Below are 15,402 nucleotides of genomic sequence, written 5' to 3' on the forward strand. Positions count from 1 at the left end.
ATTGTCAAATATATAGAGGCAGAAATTGTGAAAATAGCCGATCTACATGCTCACAACGCCGTTGTGAGCATGTAGATCTGCTATTTTCACAATAGAAAGTTTTTTTTTTTTTTTTTTTTAAACTTCGACTTTTGACTTTCTCTGGTGGAAGTCGACTTGTGTAATGAAGTCGACTGAGTCGACTTGTCGACTTTTTGGTTAATGCCCTTGTCCACACTGGTCTAATTCATATCAAACTGGTGATCATTGACATGGTAAAAGGTTGAGAATCACTGAACTGAATCACCTGTATTAATTCAACTCTTGAGAGTGTACAACTGTAACCAAATGGTTCCCCTTGTACACACAATTACAGACCTATAGGCTATAAGGGTCACATTTTAGACCTGAACATCTTGTTGTTTTTGAGTGGTGTTCGTGGAAGGAGCTAAGCTCCAACATCAGGCTTTGTCCGGGCTGTAACACGTGGCCTACATCTGGCCCACAACTGGCCTACATCTTGGCACAAAGCGCTCAAAGTTTGTTGTACGCCCCAGGGTCACATTGGCCAAACTAATTAAATTAACTTAATAAATAGCACAGGTCGCTTCATACTGGGTGTGATTTTTTTTTCTTTTCTTACGACATTGTGGCAGTCCCTCTGTAAACCTAATTGTTAGTGTAGCTGAGATTGGATTTGAACAAATAAAAACAAACAAGCATAGAACATACATTCACACGACAACACGCAAACCACAGACAGACAGTTATTTGTAATGACAAGCAGTCTTGATGTTTTCACAGTAAACATCCTGAAGTATAGCGAGGCTGCGGTCGCGGCACATTTAATTTCGGCTGAGTTTTGACATGTCGGGCTCTTCTTCCTAAACAGTTCATTCACACAGCCAGGTGACAATGAGCCGGATGACATTAGAGGTGTAGAGTTACCGCCGCGCTGCGTGGCTGGCTGGCTGGCTGGCTGGCTGCTAGTTGACACAGTAGAGCCAGGGGCGTCACAAGGGGTAGGAAAGTGGGACTGAGTTACCAGGGCCCAAGGTGGAGGGGCCCTAATAACTTTATCTATTGAAAAATAGCAGATATACAAGCTCACAGCGCGGCACCGAGTGCCGCGCTGTGAGCTTGTAGATCTGCTATTTTTGAAAAGTTGTGAAAATGTGTGAAAATCTTTGAATATATGTATTTTTTAAGCGAACATTTCTAACTCAAATTTTGCTTCTGGGGGGGGTCCCTGGAACTAAATATTTTGAGATCGGGGTCCGTGGCCAAATACATATCATCTTGGGGGTCCTTGACGTAGGTTTCTTGCACACATTTTCAAGATTTTTCAAAAATAGCAGATCTACAAGCTCGCAGCGCGGCACTCGGTGCCGCGCTGTGAGCTTGTATATCTGCTATTTTTCAATAGTTAACATTCATGGGGGGCCCGCAGTGAATCCTTGTACCCAGGGCCCAGAATTTGGTGTGACGCCCCTGAGTAGAGCTCTAATACTGGCTGGCTGGCTGCTGGGTTGACATAGACATGGGCGATATGGTGATAAATATCGTTGAGACAATACAATGTCTCCACGATATTCCTTTTCAGAGATATCGTATATATCGTGTTGAATTGTTAATACAGAGATTCATTGCAGAATTCATTGAAACCTTCATTTTGGTCTAAATCAGTAGTTCTCAAACTTTAAAATGTCACTGTCTCCTCTTAACTCTGACAGTGTACAAATGAAACCAAATGGACCCTTTCGTCAGAGTTACATACTTCTAAGGGTGAATTTAGACCTCCCAAAAGGAACCCAGAGAGTCCCTGGACCCCACTTTGAGGACCACTGGTCTAAATGGTCTGTTACTCTTTTTTCTTTTAGTTTTAGTTACCTTGTAAGTGGTTGTTGTACTGTTAAGTAACTTGAATGACCATAAAAACCAACATGAAAAAGAATCATGATAAGATTGTGTATCATGATACTGCTTGGAAAAATATTGTGATATTGTATTTTTCCATATCGCCCACCCCTAGGTTGACACCGTAGAGCTCATATCATATCAGAGCCCTGAACAATACGGTCAACACCATGCAGCCTCTTACACAGTGGTGGAAAGTATAGCTACTGTATAAGTAAAATGTACTGAAGTACTGAACTTGTCTTGAAGGTAGCGTAAGCGATACTTTTTTTGGTTAAACAAAAAAGGGTTTTGTTAAAAGGTCAAAGCACTATATTCTGATAGTAATCGTGGCTTATAGAGTGTTTGCTCAATCCAATTCAATTCAAAGGAGCTTTATTGGCATGAGAAAACATACGTTTACATTGCCAAAGCATGTGTCAAAATATAATAAAAACAGTAGAAAACAGGGAACATGTGTAGGCCTACAGTTGAAGGGAGTGCAGCGAGTATAAACAGAGCTATGTCACATATACAGTATACAGGTTATAACGCTTTTTGAAGCAAATAGAAGAAATCTTTTGCAGTCACTTTGGAACAAATAGCATTTATATTTTTGTAATTGCAATAGGGTTTAAATAGTATACAACAAAGAAATTGGTATCCTGTCCTGAAAATGAATTTTCTGTTTAATAAAGTGCTGAAGGGACATGGAGACAAACAGTCTATAGCAATGCTATCAGAAATCTCTTATTTTATATCACATATTTTTTATATATATTTTTGTATTTATTTTTCTTTACCAAAGAAAATCACTTATCCTACCTAATACCTAACTGTAACGCGTGCTGTTTACGGTTCTGACTAATAAAGTATTCAATCAGTCAATGATATGCTGACTCATGTCCTTCAGAGTGAACAGGCTTATTTTAGCTCTACTATCCATCACGCCAGTCATGGAGCCAAGTCATGGTGACTCAGGAGTATAGGAGTGACCTTCCACCTCCACTAGCTGCGTTCAGGACCAGTGTCTGTCACATTCAGCAGAAACAGCTTCACACAAATATTGTAAATAGTGTAAATATTGTAAGTTTTACTCCACTACAATTGTTTAAAAACTTTTGTTACTAGGCTACTAGTGACTAGTTTGTAGATTTTGATTATTATTTTCACGAAACCACTTCAGACTTCTACTTTGGCCAAGCTACAAGCTCACAAGCTCTGAGCTTGTAGATCTGCTATTTTCGAAGGATTTTTATCCACCTGTTTCCGCTGGAGTTTACTGGAGATTATTTGGACCCGTTTGGACCACTCTTCCGGTTAACAGCAGACATACAAGCTCACGTCGCGTCGCAGATGCAGCCGTTGTGAGCTTGTAGATCACACTCGGCTGCGGCGCCGGAGTGTTGGAAACTTGTGGATACATTTGAAAACTTGTGAACTTGTGACCTTCTGCATAAAGAGTATACTTTTACTTTTGTTACTTTAATTATATTTTGATGCCAACATCTTTGTACTTTTACTCAAGTACATTTTTAATACGGGACTTGTATTTGTAAGATACTTGTACTTCTTCCATCATTGTGAGAGCATAGCTGCAGTAGGTGTGTAGCAGAACGCACTCTATAGAACTCTCAAACCTTTTCATGTCAAGGACCCCCAAATTGATCGACATTTATTAGCCCACAGCCACAGACTCCCATTTGAAAAGATATGCCAGGGACCCTCATATAAGGGAAGAATTCTACAGCTCAAGCAGTGGTTTTCAACCATTTTAATTTCAAGGACCCCCAGTTTAACATGCATTAGGTTACAGACCCCCATTTCCCTGCAAGCCAAATGACGTTATGATAACGTCCTCCGGTGACTCCAGTGACGTTCAGAACTAGGCCAGATCACAGCCCATGATCTTGACGTCATTACGAGGACGTCATATGGATTATTGTTATTGTTTGTAATGTTAGTTGAAATATGAGCATGTAAGGTTATATTCTGGGACATATCTGACTAGTTATATCTATCTGGCCTCGATCAGACCCTCTCTGATTAATCCAGGATGTCCGTTTTCGTGGGCAGGATTCATGTTGGTTGAAATCAGGTGATATTCTAGGCCAGATCTGACTAGTCATGGTTTGACTTGATCTGGCCCCAATCGAGACGTCACTGATTGGTCCAGGTCCTGACCGTGCTTGCTGGGTTAATGCTGGCATTTCTATCTCTGAGATCCCATTTCATATTGTAAAATTGTGAGAATTCCCGACTTTGCGTCTGGATTGCAGTACAGAGGAGGCTTTGATATAGGGTTTAACCAGACATGTATTCACCAAACCAATAAATAACTTTCAATCATTGTCAGTTCATCAGTACAGCGGTGTCTAGCTTCCACCCCTTAGGCCTCAGTCCCCCGTTGTGCTCTGTCTGACAGCAGCCTTTTATAGCCAGGTGAGATAACGAGCCTTGACTGCTCCATTCTGACTGAGGGGTGTAGTCTAACTCTAAAACATGAAAACCTATAATCTAACCACATACAAATACATAACAAAACTCTTAAAAACCTACAACAATAATGATCACTTATCCTTCTTCATACTATATTACAACATAAATAGCAAAAGCACATCACAACCACCCCTCTGACATCCTATATGGTCCAGCCCAATCTAGTGAAACACACCAGGTATTGTTAAGCATTCAATCAGACTCAACAATAAAACAACATACTATTGCACTTCTCTACTTCACTAAACATTACACTCAACATTGCATTTTCAATTAAAGTGCCAATGTGCTGTGCAAACATGTAAATTGTCCATGCTATGCAAATAGTCAATACATTAGGGTTATGTGCAAATATCCATGTTAATTTAACTCTGAGAGTGTACAAATGGAACCAAATGGACTCATTAGGGTCCATTTGGTTCCATGTGTACACTCTCAGAGTTACAGACCCATGAAAAGGGTTCATTTGGTTCCATGTCCATGTGTACACTCTCACAGTTTAGCCCCTTTTCGACTGCAGCTTTAGCACCACACCACACCATATAAAAATATCTACATTTTCCATTACACAAAAGTACCCCTATCGGTAAGAACAAATTGACCCTTTTAACTGTGATTATAATACAATATCAATTTGTATTACAACTATCCTAAATTATAATACACTATAATGGATTATAATAGTGGTTATAACTTATAACACAATATAATCTATTATCATGTATTACAACTATATCCTGGTGGTCTAAATGAAAAGTCAGTGAGTGATCAGTCATTATGAAGTGTTTGGCCCTGTTTGGCCTAGCTCAGACCTACTCTAGATTGGATACTTTTTAGTACCATGTTTAGTACAACTTTCACACCACTCTACCCAGGTCCTTGTAGTGGAAAACCTGGCACAAGTGGGCGGTGTGGTGTGGAGTGGTGTGGTGTTGGGTGGGAAAGGGGCTTTACAGACCCATAAGGGTCCATTTGGTTCCTGACTATCATTTAGCTGGGGACCCCCTGCCTGGAACTCCCTCAAGGACCCCTGGGCGGGGGTCCCCGGACCCCACATTGAGAACCCCTGCTCTATAGAACAGGTTGTCATAAATCAGACCCAGCGTGTCAGAGCAGTGACATTCACACACAAACACAGACGACGTCAAGAGTTCAGGAACTCTTTCATTAATCACCTCTCAACCTGACGGCTCTCCTTTGTAATTGCTTGTAATTATAGGCGAGCTTTTACGAATGACATTCAAAACATTTCTAAGAATAATATAAACAGCACACCCTACAAACTCACGTCACTTGTAGCTTTACAGTATGTTGATGAATTGAATACCTATTAGGACCCCAATGGAAACAAGACCGCAAGGACCCTTTTGGTGTAATCCTTTTACACCATACATGGACAACTGGCGGCCCGGGGGCCACATAAGGCCCCCACATTAATTATTAATACCGGAATACTGAATATATTATTGATTTCAGTTGTTACAATTCTAAACATGACCTGTTTTAATTCCGTCAGTCTATATTAGTAGCTTAATGACTAGTATAGTAGTATTAAAATGTATTTTTTTTATGTCCAATGTATTTGTATTTAGGTTCATAAAGTTAACATGAGTATGTGACTAAATGCGTTTGAAATTAAATCAAAATGTTACATTTCAGGATTCCAATTCAAAAGAAACAATCTACAAGCTCAAAACGCATCGCAGTGCGATGCGTTTTGAGCTTGTAGATCGGCTATGTTTGCTTCTTTTGTGTGAGATACTAAAGTAGGACATAGCAATATGCAATGTGGCCCTCTGGAGTGAAGGTGGAAATATAGTGGCCCTCGCCATCATCAAAGTTGCCCACCCCTGACTGTACTCGTACTGTAGCTGGTTCCAGACCTGAATCGCTAGCCACACCCCTTAAAAATGTTGTTTAGTGAAACGAAATGTCAATTCAGTCAGGCCGAGTGTCAGGCTACTTGTACTGTTCTGTCCAATAAAATATTCAATCAATCAAAGCTGGCAGACAGCTTTAATGTCACTATTTGTCAATATGACAAAGCATATGGGATTGGGACAATGCTTCTCACTTTCAGATAGATACCTTTATCCCAAGGGGGGGAAATCAGTCGCCAAGAGGCAGCACAGCAGTTAAGGTTACAAAGTAACAGAGAAGTATGAAAAGAAAAAGGTACTATTGTGGACAGCGGAAAAAACAAGGCAAAAAAAGGAAAATCAACAATACAGAGCAGTTGTAAACATAAGTATAAACCAAAATAAAATAAAATAAAATATATATATAAAGGGTCAAGAACAGTCAATGCTACATACTGTAATTGTCACGTCATAACACAAATAGTAATACTTAGTACAACTAATCTAATGTGCCAGGGACCCCCCTTAAGAGACGATTTTACATTTGATGTTGCACAGAATTCTACAGCTCTGTATTGTAGATGGGGAGATAATAGTGGATATGCGTCTGGTCTGATCTGAATAGCCATTCTTTAGACATTCTTTAGAAGTTTAGACTCGAGGTCTAACTTCTGGTCAAATTGAACTGCTCCTCATTTTTTGCTGGGGAACCCCCCTGGCCCCCTCAAGGACACCTGGCTGGGGGTCCCCAAACCTTCCCCACTTTGAGAACCACTGATATAAGTGTGGTTAACACCAACGTGTTCCTACCCATCCGTATGTGTTAACATGAATGATCACATTGCATTACGAGAGCAGCGTTTTTTTGGCCACTCTAAATAAGAGAGTGCCATGTTAAATCCACACACAGCACAGTGTGTGTGTGTGTGTGTGTGTGTGCGTGTGTGTGTGTGTGTGTGTGTGTGTGTGTGTGTGTGTGTGTGTGTGTGTGTGTGTGTGTGTGTGTGTGTGTGTGTGTGTGTGTGCGCGCGTGCGTGCGTGCGTGCGTGTGTGTGTGTGTGTGTGTTATCAGTGTGTAGATCGGTGGCTGCCAGTGGAGGGTGTCTGCACTGACAGCTACTGTTGAGCGATGAGGGAGCGAGTCAGGCCTTCCCTCCCTACCGCAGCGACACGCACGCGCGCACACACACACACACACACACACACACACACACACACACACACACACACACACACACACACAGACACACACTCATGCAGTTTTTCCATCGCCAGTGTCCTGTCCTGTGCATGGCCTCCCAGCATGCATTGCTTTGTCTGTGTGAAGTGTGAACACAGTTCAGACTGAACATGTCATCTCGGGCAGAAACCTCTTATCTCCATATTCTTTTACTTTTCCTATACATTTACGTTTTACTTGATTACACTACAATAACAACATAGTCACACAGAAGCAGCAGAAGTAGCAGATCTACAAGCTCAAAGTTATATATAGTTATTAAGTGGAGATTGACAAGAAATAGGGAGAGGGAGAGAGACATGCAGTGAAGATCGCCGGTAACAGGACTCAAACCCACGATTCACTGTCAGGCTACATTAGAGCCCAAGTGCCTGGACCGCCCAGACCGCGAGGCCAGCAGTCCGGGCCAGTTTGAGTGGCATGACATCGTGCAGAATGGTGTCATAACAATGTCATATTCACCATGAACCACAGTCAAGTCTCTGACGTTACAAGAAAGTCACTACATTTCTTATGTTAGCTTTTAGTAACTAATGTGTATAAAGCACCAAGCAAGTGGATCCCGAAGGGCTTCACAAACAATAGCAAAAGACATACAATATAAGATAATAAACAGAGCTAATCTGATAAGACTGGAGGACTCAAGCAGAAGAAAAACATAGAATATATAACTTCCAATATATGTATGTTATTAGTCACAAGCTCTTGTTTACATCGGTTAAATATTTATAGAAATCCACAGACACACTGTCTGTGGAATCCAAGTGATCCAAAATCTTTTAAATGTTTTATTTATTTATTTATTACTTACTAACAATAAGTATCATTTCAAAAACAAACTCATTGTATAAAGATTCATCTAAGAAAATTGAATATTGTGTAAAAAATCATGCAGATTCCCTAGCAGCCCAATTATTCATAACTGCGGAAACTTCACACTGGACTTAAAGCAACTCTGACTTCAGAAGTTTGACATGTCTATTATGAATCCTTCATGTTTTGAGTGGTCTCGTGTAATATTGTAATATTTTGAGACATGGATTTTTGATATTCATGAGCTGTATGCCATAGAACTTCAAAATTTAAACCAAAAAGGTTTGGAATATTTCACTGGTATGCGTAATGTATCTAGAATATATGAAAGTTTAAAGACGAAAATATATAATTTTACACAATATTATATATATGCAACATATCGAACCGAATATTGAAAATCGGACCGAACCGAAAAATATCGAACCGAATGACTCTGTACCAAACAATACAATACAATACCACTCCACATCCACATTCCCCTGGAACCCCCTCAAGGACCCCTAGTGTTCCGCAGAGCCAACTTAAAGAACCACTACCCTATAGGTTGGGTACCGTATTGTTCAGAATTAAAACAGAAAAATACGTAGTTATAAAAATGCATTTATAAATCAAGGACATTTCTGTTTATTTTTTGTATCGAAAAAGTATCGAACCGTGTCACCAAAATATCGAACTGAACCGAACCGTGAATTTTGTGAACCGTTTGCACCCCTAATATATATATATATATACACTGTCTTAGATAGATACATTTCTTTCAGCGATAATATATTTTTTTAACCACTAAAAAAACATAAGAAACTGGCATAATAACAGTACGTCATACACAGAGTAACAAGCCACCCAGGGTAGAAAAGATAATACACCTTTTATGTTGTTTTAAACAGGGACAGAATGAGACAGCATGATGTCAACAGCGATGTCATAGCTTCTGTAATCTGCGGGCCACAGGAGCAACAATCCCTGTTTGATCTGAATGAGGACCGCAGGGAATTCCAATTAGGCCCTGCGTGGAGGGCCCTGGGGCCCCGGCCCTCACAGAGAGGGGGGGTCCGTCCGGGGACTCCCAGGGGTCCTTAAGGGGGGTTCCAGAGGGCAGAATGTGTTAATACAAGCATCAGCATCAAGAGACACTCTTCATGAAGGTCCAGAGGGACCGGGAAAAAACGTCTGTCAATTTGAATAAAAACCGACACTGCTGAGCAAGAGCAGTCTCTGCAGGGTTTTTGTTCATGAAATGATTTTTTTCCATGGTTGCTTTAAAATCAGTTTAATCACACACACGCATGCATGCACGCACGCACGCACGCACGCACACACGCACACACACACACACACACACACATATATATAATCAAATATATTTATTAAGATGAATTATTATTCAAATCCATATTGAATAAAACAATAAAATCATGGCTGTGACTCATCATGACTTAAGGGCCACGATTAAATATATTTTTTTTTCCTTTTACGATAAAGTATTTAAAAAAAATCAAAAAGAAAAAAAAATCTGAAAAGACAATTTCATACATTTTCTAAAGAATCAAAAACATTCCATAAATCTATCTACAAGCTCACAATGTGTCGCATCGGCTTGTAGATCTGCTAGTTTCACTAGTTTGTGTCACTGGGGAGAATTTCTCTTTTGGGTTTCTAAACAAACTAAAATGCTTTGGGAACCACTGCGTACATGTTTGAAAAGAACAGGTAACCAGAGGACCTTTCTGTTCCAGACTTGAACATGTTTTGGGAACCCCTGCTTTTAGGTGGACCAGTGGGATCTCCAATCAGGCCCTGAGTTAAGGAGGGCCCTACGGGACGTGTCAGGACAGCAGCACAGGTTTCAATAAACAACTTCATGTTATTCAGAGAGCCGTGGGTTTGATTTCCACAGGGAGGGACGGGTTAGCGTTCGTGTCCCCACCTGCAGGAGAGGGATACCGGGGATTACTCATAAGCCCGAGTTCCTTGCTGCTAAGCCCGCTCTGTACACGGTGCTTTAGAGGAGTAATCTGATTGTTTTACTTAAGTAAAAGTAACATCACCACAATATAAATATAAGCTGTTGAAGTAAAAGTGCTGTATCTGAGATCTGCTGCACTTGAGTGAAAGCATCGAAATGTATAGCCTACCCTACTTGCAGACATGATTTGTCAAACTAAAATAGCTGGTCTACAACATTGTGAGCTTGTAAATCATCTATTTTGAAACTAAAGCGGTCAAATAATTGCAGTGGAGAAAAATTAACAATATATTATTTCTCTGACATGTAGTGGAGTAGAAGTTTAAAATATCAAATAAATTAAATGTACCTCAAACTTGTACTTAAATCGAATCAATGTAAAATTGTTTAATGAATAAATACAATCTGTATGGTAGAATATGTTAATACAGTATAACTTATACAATTGTCTTGGTTATATTTTGTCTCCCTGCTCTTATTGAGACATTTAGATCGTGTCAAAGGTTATGTCTCACCTAGACACAGGATCTGACACGAATTCTGACCTGATTGCCAGGATTCAATTTATCCCCTTAGCTCAATGGTAAAAATCTCAGCACTTGACTACTTCAGTAAATGTACTTGTTCAGTAAATGGTGCATTTATATAGCAATTTATCCAAGGCGATTTACAGAGATTTGTGCATTACATTCACCCATTCACACACACATTCATACACCAATGGCAGAGGAAATCATGCAAGGCACCAACCTGCTCACCGGGAGCAAACTAGGGGTTCAGAGTCTTGCTCAAGGACTCTTCAACGCTAACTCTGGGGGAGCCCAGGATTGAACTGGGAACCCTTCGTGTTCCGAGACGGCAACTCTACCCCTGAACCACTGCCGCCCCCTCAGTCACTTTTACACCACTGTTTACAAGCTAGTTATAATCAATACTTTACTTTGAGTTCCTGGCATAAAACAACATTTAAACATCTCTGGTGTCATGTTGGATCCATCCCCTGCACATATTGATACCTCTGGTGTTTTTTTACATGGTATATTTGGAATGTTTTCTCGTGTTACTCAAGGAGCGTGTAGCTTTCTTCCCCTCCCGTACATGGCACGCCACACCGCCTGCATCCACTGATAGAGAGTCTGTCTCTCCAGACAGATGACTCACTCAATTCTCAAACGCTTCCACCAAAATACGAAGAAACTGTCTTCCTTCTCTCACCCCCACTTCCGTCTCGTCTTTCGCAGTCACGCAAATTTGACTGTCAATCAAATAAGCCTTGCCACTTAGCATTGACTGATTAAATACTTTAGTCAGAAATGTGAACAGCACGTGGTATAGTAAGACATAAAGGCTAAAAGGATAACACAAATGGGGATGTACCATAATAAGGCAGGTGTGTGTCTGTCAGTCACAGAACTATATTTATCCTTGCAATGCATTGTGAACGGTGTGGAGGGCTTTGAAGTGCATTCAAGTCTGCATACTTTAGAACTTGTAAAAATGGGGACTTGTTTCCGTTTAGGTCCCATGTATTCAATTCATGGCCTAACAACAATAATATGTGTCATCAACAAATACAAAACACTGTATACAAGGAGAAAAGGAAATTATGACTCCTCCTTTGGATGGGAATTCAAGGAGAAAAGGAAATTATGACTCCTCCTTTGGATGGGAATTCATATTTACCCCCCCCCCCCCCCCCCCCCCTCTCCCTGTGGTCTCTTGATAGATGCTTTTCAGCCAGGCCAGTTTTGAAAGAAACTACCGTATTTTCCGGACTATAAGGCGCACTTAAAAGCCTTTAATTTTCTCAAAAAACTACAGTGCGCCTTATAGTCCAGTGCGCCTTATATATGGATCATTCATTGACATTGACATTCCCTTTAGCACAGCTCCATCTGTTGGATGCATAACGCAACGGTAGAGTCTATTATGTGCGCCTTATAGTCAGGTGCGCCTTATAGTCCAGAAAATACTGTAGTATTATACATCCTTTAGTTTAATGGTGTCAGAGTTTTGTGTCAGCGTCATAGAAGGAGAATTTTCCCATCTAAAATTTGGTTGCTCCCTCTAGTGTTGTGGCTGTGGTTGTCACTAACTTAGTAGACAGCTATGAGAGTACTGAGGGGACTGTCCCTTTGACTATCTTAAATACCAATCCCATTGTTATTTACTTTGTCTTCTACCCTGAGGCCATCCCAAACTGGCAACAATTAAGTGTACTGGAATGAGGTGGATAGTGGTACCGTTGTCGTATCAGTCTGTTTTGTCCGAAGCTTAGAAACGATAGCTTCCGTTGGCAGCTTTCAGGAGGCGTAAACAGTTTGCATTGGAAGATTGTGTAATAGTTGTCTGTCTGGAGAAAGACTAACTGATAGTTAGAGGGCGCAAAGGTCAAAGCCATCCGTCTACTAGAAGGTTGTGTGGTTTATCAGCGGTCCGTCAGCCAGCGCTCATATCCTGCAGCGGCTAATTATCTCTGGAGATAACGTTTAGAGATAACGTTTCCTACTACTGTACAGACAAAACACTGATTCATATCGCCCAGCGCAATTCCGGTCCCTCTCTCTCTCCCTCAGCTCCTGCATGTGTACCTGTACCTGTACCTGTACCTGTACCTGTGTGTGTGTGTGTGTGTGTGTGTGTGTGTGTGTGTGTGTGTGTGTGTGTGTGTGTGTGTGCGTGTGTGCGTGCGCGTGCGCGTGCGCGTGTGCGTGTGCGTGTGTGCTTGCTTGTATTGTATTATACTTGAGGGCCAAAACATGTCCCCAAAGAAGGTATTGTAGAATTTGAGTAACAGACATTCTACGGATCATTTTCCTGCTCCTCACAGGATAAATGGTTGTTTTATGGTAAAGATATTGATATAATAATAATAATTAAAGTTGTTTAGAGTTAAGCTTAGTTGCACAATGGTGTCGCATTCCAGAAATAGCAGATCTGTATTCTCACAGCGCCTTGCTATTCTTGGCGCACAACACCAGCGCACGTGCATGTGTGTGTGTGTGTGTGTGTGTGTGTGTGTGTGTGTGTGTGTGTGTGTGTGTGTGTGTGTGTGCGTTGCGAGGCGTTGTGAGCATGTAGATCGGCTATTTTCACAATTTCTGCCTCTATATATTTGACAATTTGGACAATGTTTAATTTGTCATTTCAGAGGTATTAAAAAGTCCTTAAATTGTCACTTTAGAAATGTGAAGATACCCTCTGTACACTTTGGTTTGTTTACTGTTGAGTGAAAAAACTATGTTTCACATTAAGTTAATCATCTGGGGTCGTGTGTGCTGTCATCAAACGATAAAATCGACTTCAACTCAACTTTTTACTGAGTTGAGTCGACTTGCAAAAATCACAAGTCGTTAATGCCCTATAATTCATACAGCGATGGCGGAGGAAACCATGCACGGTGACCAACCTGCTCACCGTTGCCCAAGGACCCTTTGACATGTTGACAGGAGGAGCCGGGATTTGAACCGCCGACCCACGGATCCTTGGCCAACCTGTAGCTGTAGCTCCTCCTGAGCTACAGCCGCACCTAGACACAAGATCTGCCTCGACCTTTGACCCCGATGGTCAAGATAAAATGTAAACCCCTGAGCAAGCAGCAGTAGGCTATATTAGCTCTATATGGTCACTTGCACCGGAAACCTGGGTTCAGATCCGGGGGAGAAGAGGAAAGTTACTGTGGGCTCTATTTTGATTGTCTTAAGTACCAGCTCTTAAGCCTTAACTTTAATGTCTGTCCATACTGTCTCCGACCACCAAACTTTTTGTCGGAACTCGGAAAGGTCCGGTTCAACTACAAAATGACGTCACTCGCATCTTCTGAAAAGCATTACCCCGAATTAGAGTTTGGAAAGCTGCACGTCGGAAAGTCTGAAGTTCTCGGAACTCTCAGACGAAAGGTTCGGTGGTCGGAGAAGGTATGAGACAATCAAAATACAGCCCATGTAGTGCAAGTGCAACGCCCAGGATTTGAACCCAATCTCCCACACGGAAGTCCAACATTTTAACCACTTGACCAAAGGGCTATACCTGTGAATCAGGGACTTTTGAGGCCATTAGGCTGAAGCAGTGAGTCACTCTGCTACACTAGCTTAAGGGCCTATGATTTTGAATGCAGGACTTCTACTTCTAACAGTTTTTTTACAACACGGTATTACTACTTTTACTTAAGTACAACATCCACCACTGCTTTTATCCCCCCCCCCCTCTCTCTCTCTCCTTCGCCCCCTCAACCCTCACCCCCACCCATCCACCCATCCACCCACCCAGTCAGTCAGTCAGTGCCATTGCGTGACAGCGGGAGCCTTCTCAGCTGCATGCGGAGGGGAGTGGAGTGGAGTGAGCGTGAGTCCAAAAATGCGGCGGATCCGGAGTGCGCTGTGACACGGCATCCAACCGTGGCGGCTAGCTGCCAAGAAAGCAGACACCCAGCGGCTCACCTGGCCGTGTGCAAACACAGCCAGGCACACACAGCCTGCTACGCTGCTCTGTCAACGAGATGCATGGGAGGGGCCGCCGCGCTAAGCTAATCAGTCACATGCACATACCTGTTGATGTCTGTCTTTCTTTCTGTCTTTCTTTGGCTGCTGCTCCTGTGCTGTGTGTGTGTCCTGTGCTGTGTGTGCATGGCAAATGGCATAATAGTGTTACTTTGTACAAAATAAAGACTGGTTCTCACAAGAATGGTGCATCTTGGGGGCCTTTTGGGGGCCTTTTCCACCGAAAGAACCTTGGTTCAAGAACCAATGCCGTTCAACTTTCTTGGAACCTTGGGTTCGTTCTTGCGAACCAGGCGTGAACCAGCTTTTGTTTCCACCAGATTGAACTGTGGATTTGGTGGTTCTTGCCCCCCACTGTCCACTGTTTTTACAGAATGTTCATGTTGGTAAACCTTAGAGCAGGGGTTTTCAAACTTTTTTTGACTCAGGGCACCCCTGTAAATAACCTTTTAATCCACGGCACCCCTGAATTACACTGTACATTTTTAGAATCTTACGTCATATTGGAGAAATATCTGTTTCCATCAGGACTGACTGAAAATTAACTTTAGACGTTTAACCACTTGAACTAAAGCCTCCCTATTCTGGGGGTAACAAAGCATAGTGAAGTGATATTGACTTAGTGATATTGATGAATTCCATTATGTT

At 41.7% G+C, this 15,402-nt stretch overlaps 1 protein-coding gene across 1 annotated transcript in view; it reads left to right on the forward strand.

The window, feature by feature from the left end:
• mpdu1b (mannose-P-dolichol utilization defect 1b) overlaps nucleotides 1–14,853 on the forward strand; it is a 37,844-nt gene extending 22,991 nt beyond the window's left edge. Inside the window, exon 8 of the mRNA XM_080741250.1 lies at nucleotides 14,525–14,853. The gene's annotated coding sequence lies outside the window, so the exon portion shown is untranslated. The remainder of the gene's footprint in view (nucleotides 1–14,524) is intronic.
• The last annotated feature ends 549 nt before the right edge of the window (nucleotides 14,854–15,402 follow it).

Source organism: Nannobrachium achirus (assembly GCF_963921795.1).
Source record: "Nannobrachium achirus genome assembly, chromosome: 14".
NCBI lineage: Eukaryota > Metazoa > Chordata > Actinopteri > Myctophiformes > Myctophidae > Nannobrachium > Nannobrachium achirus.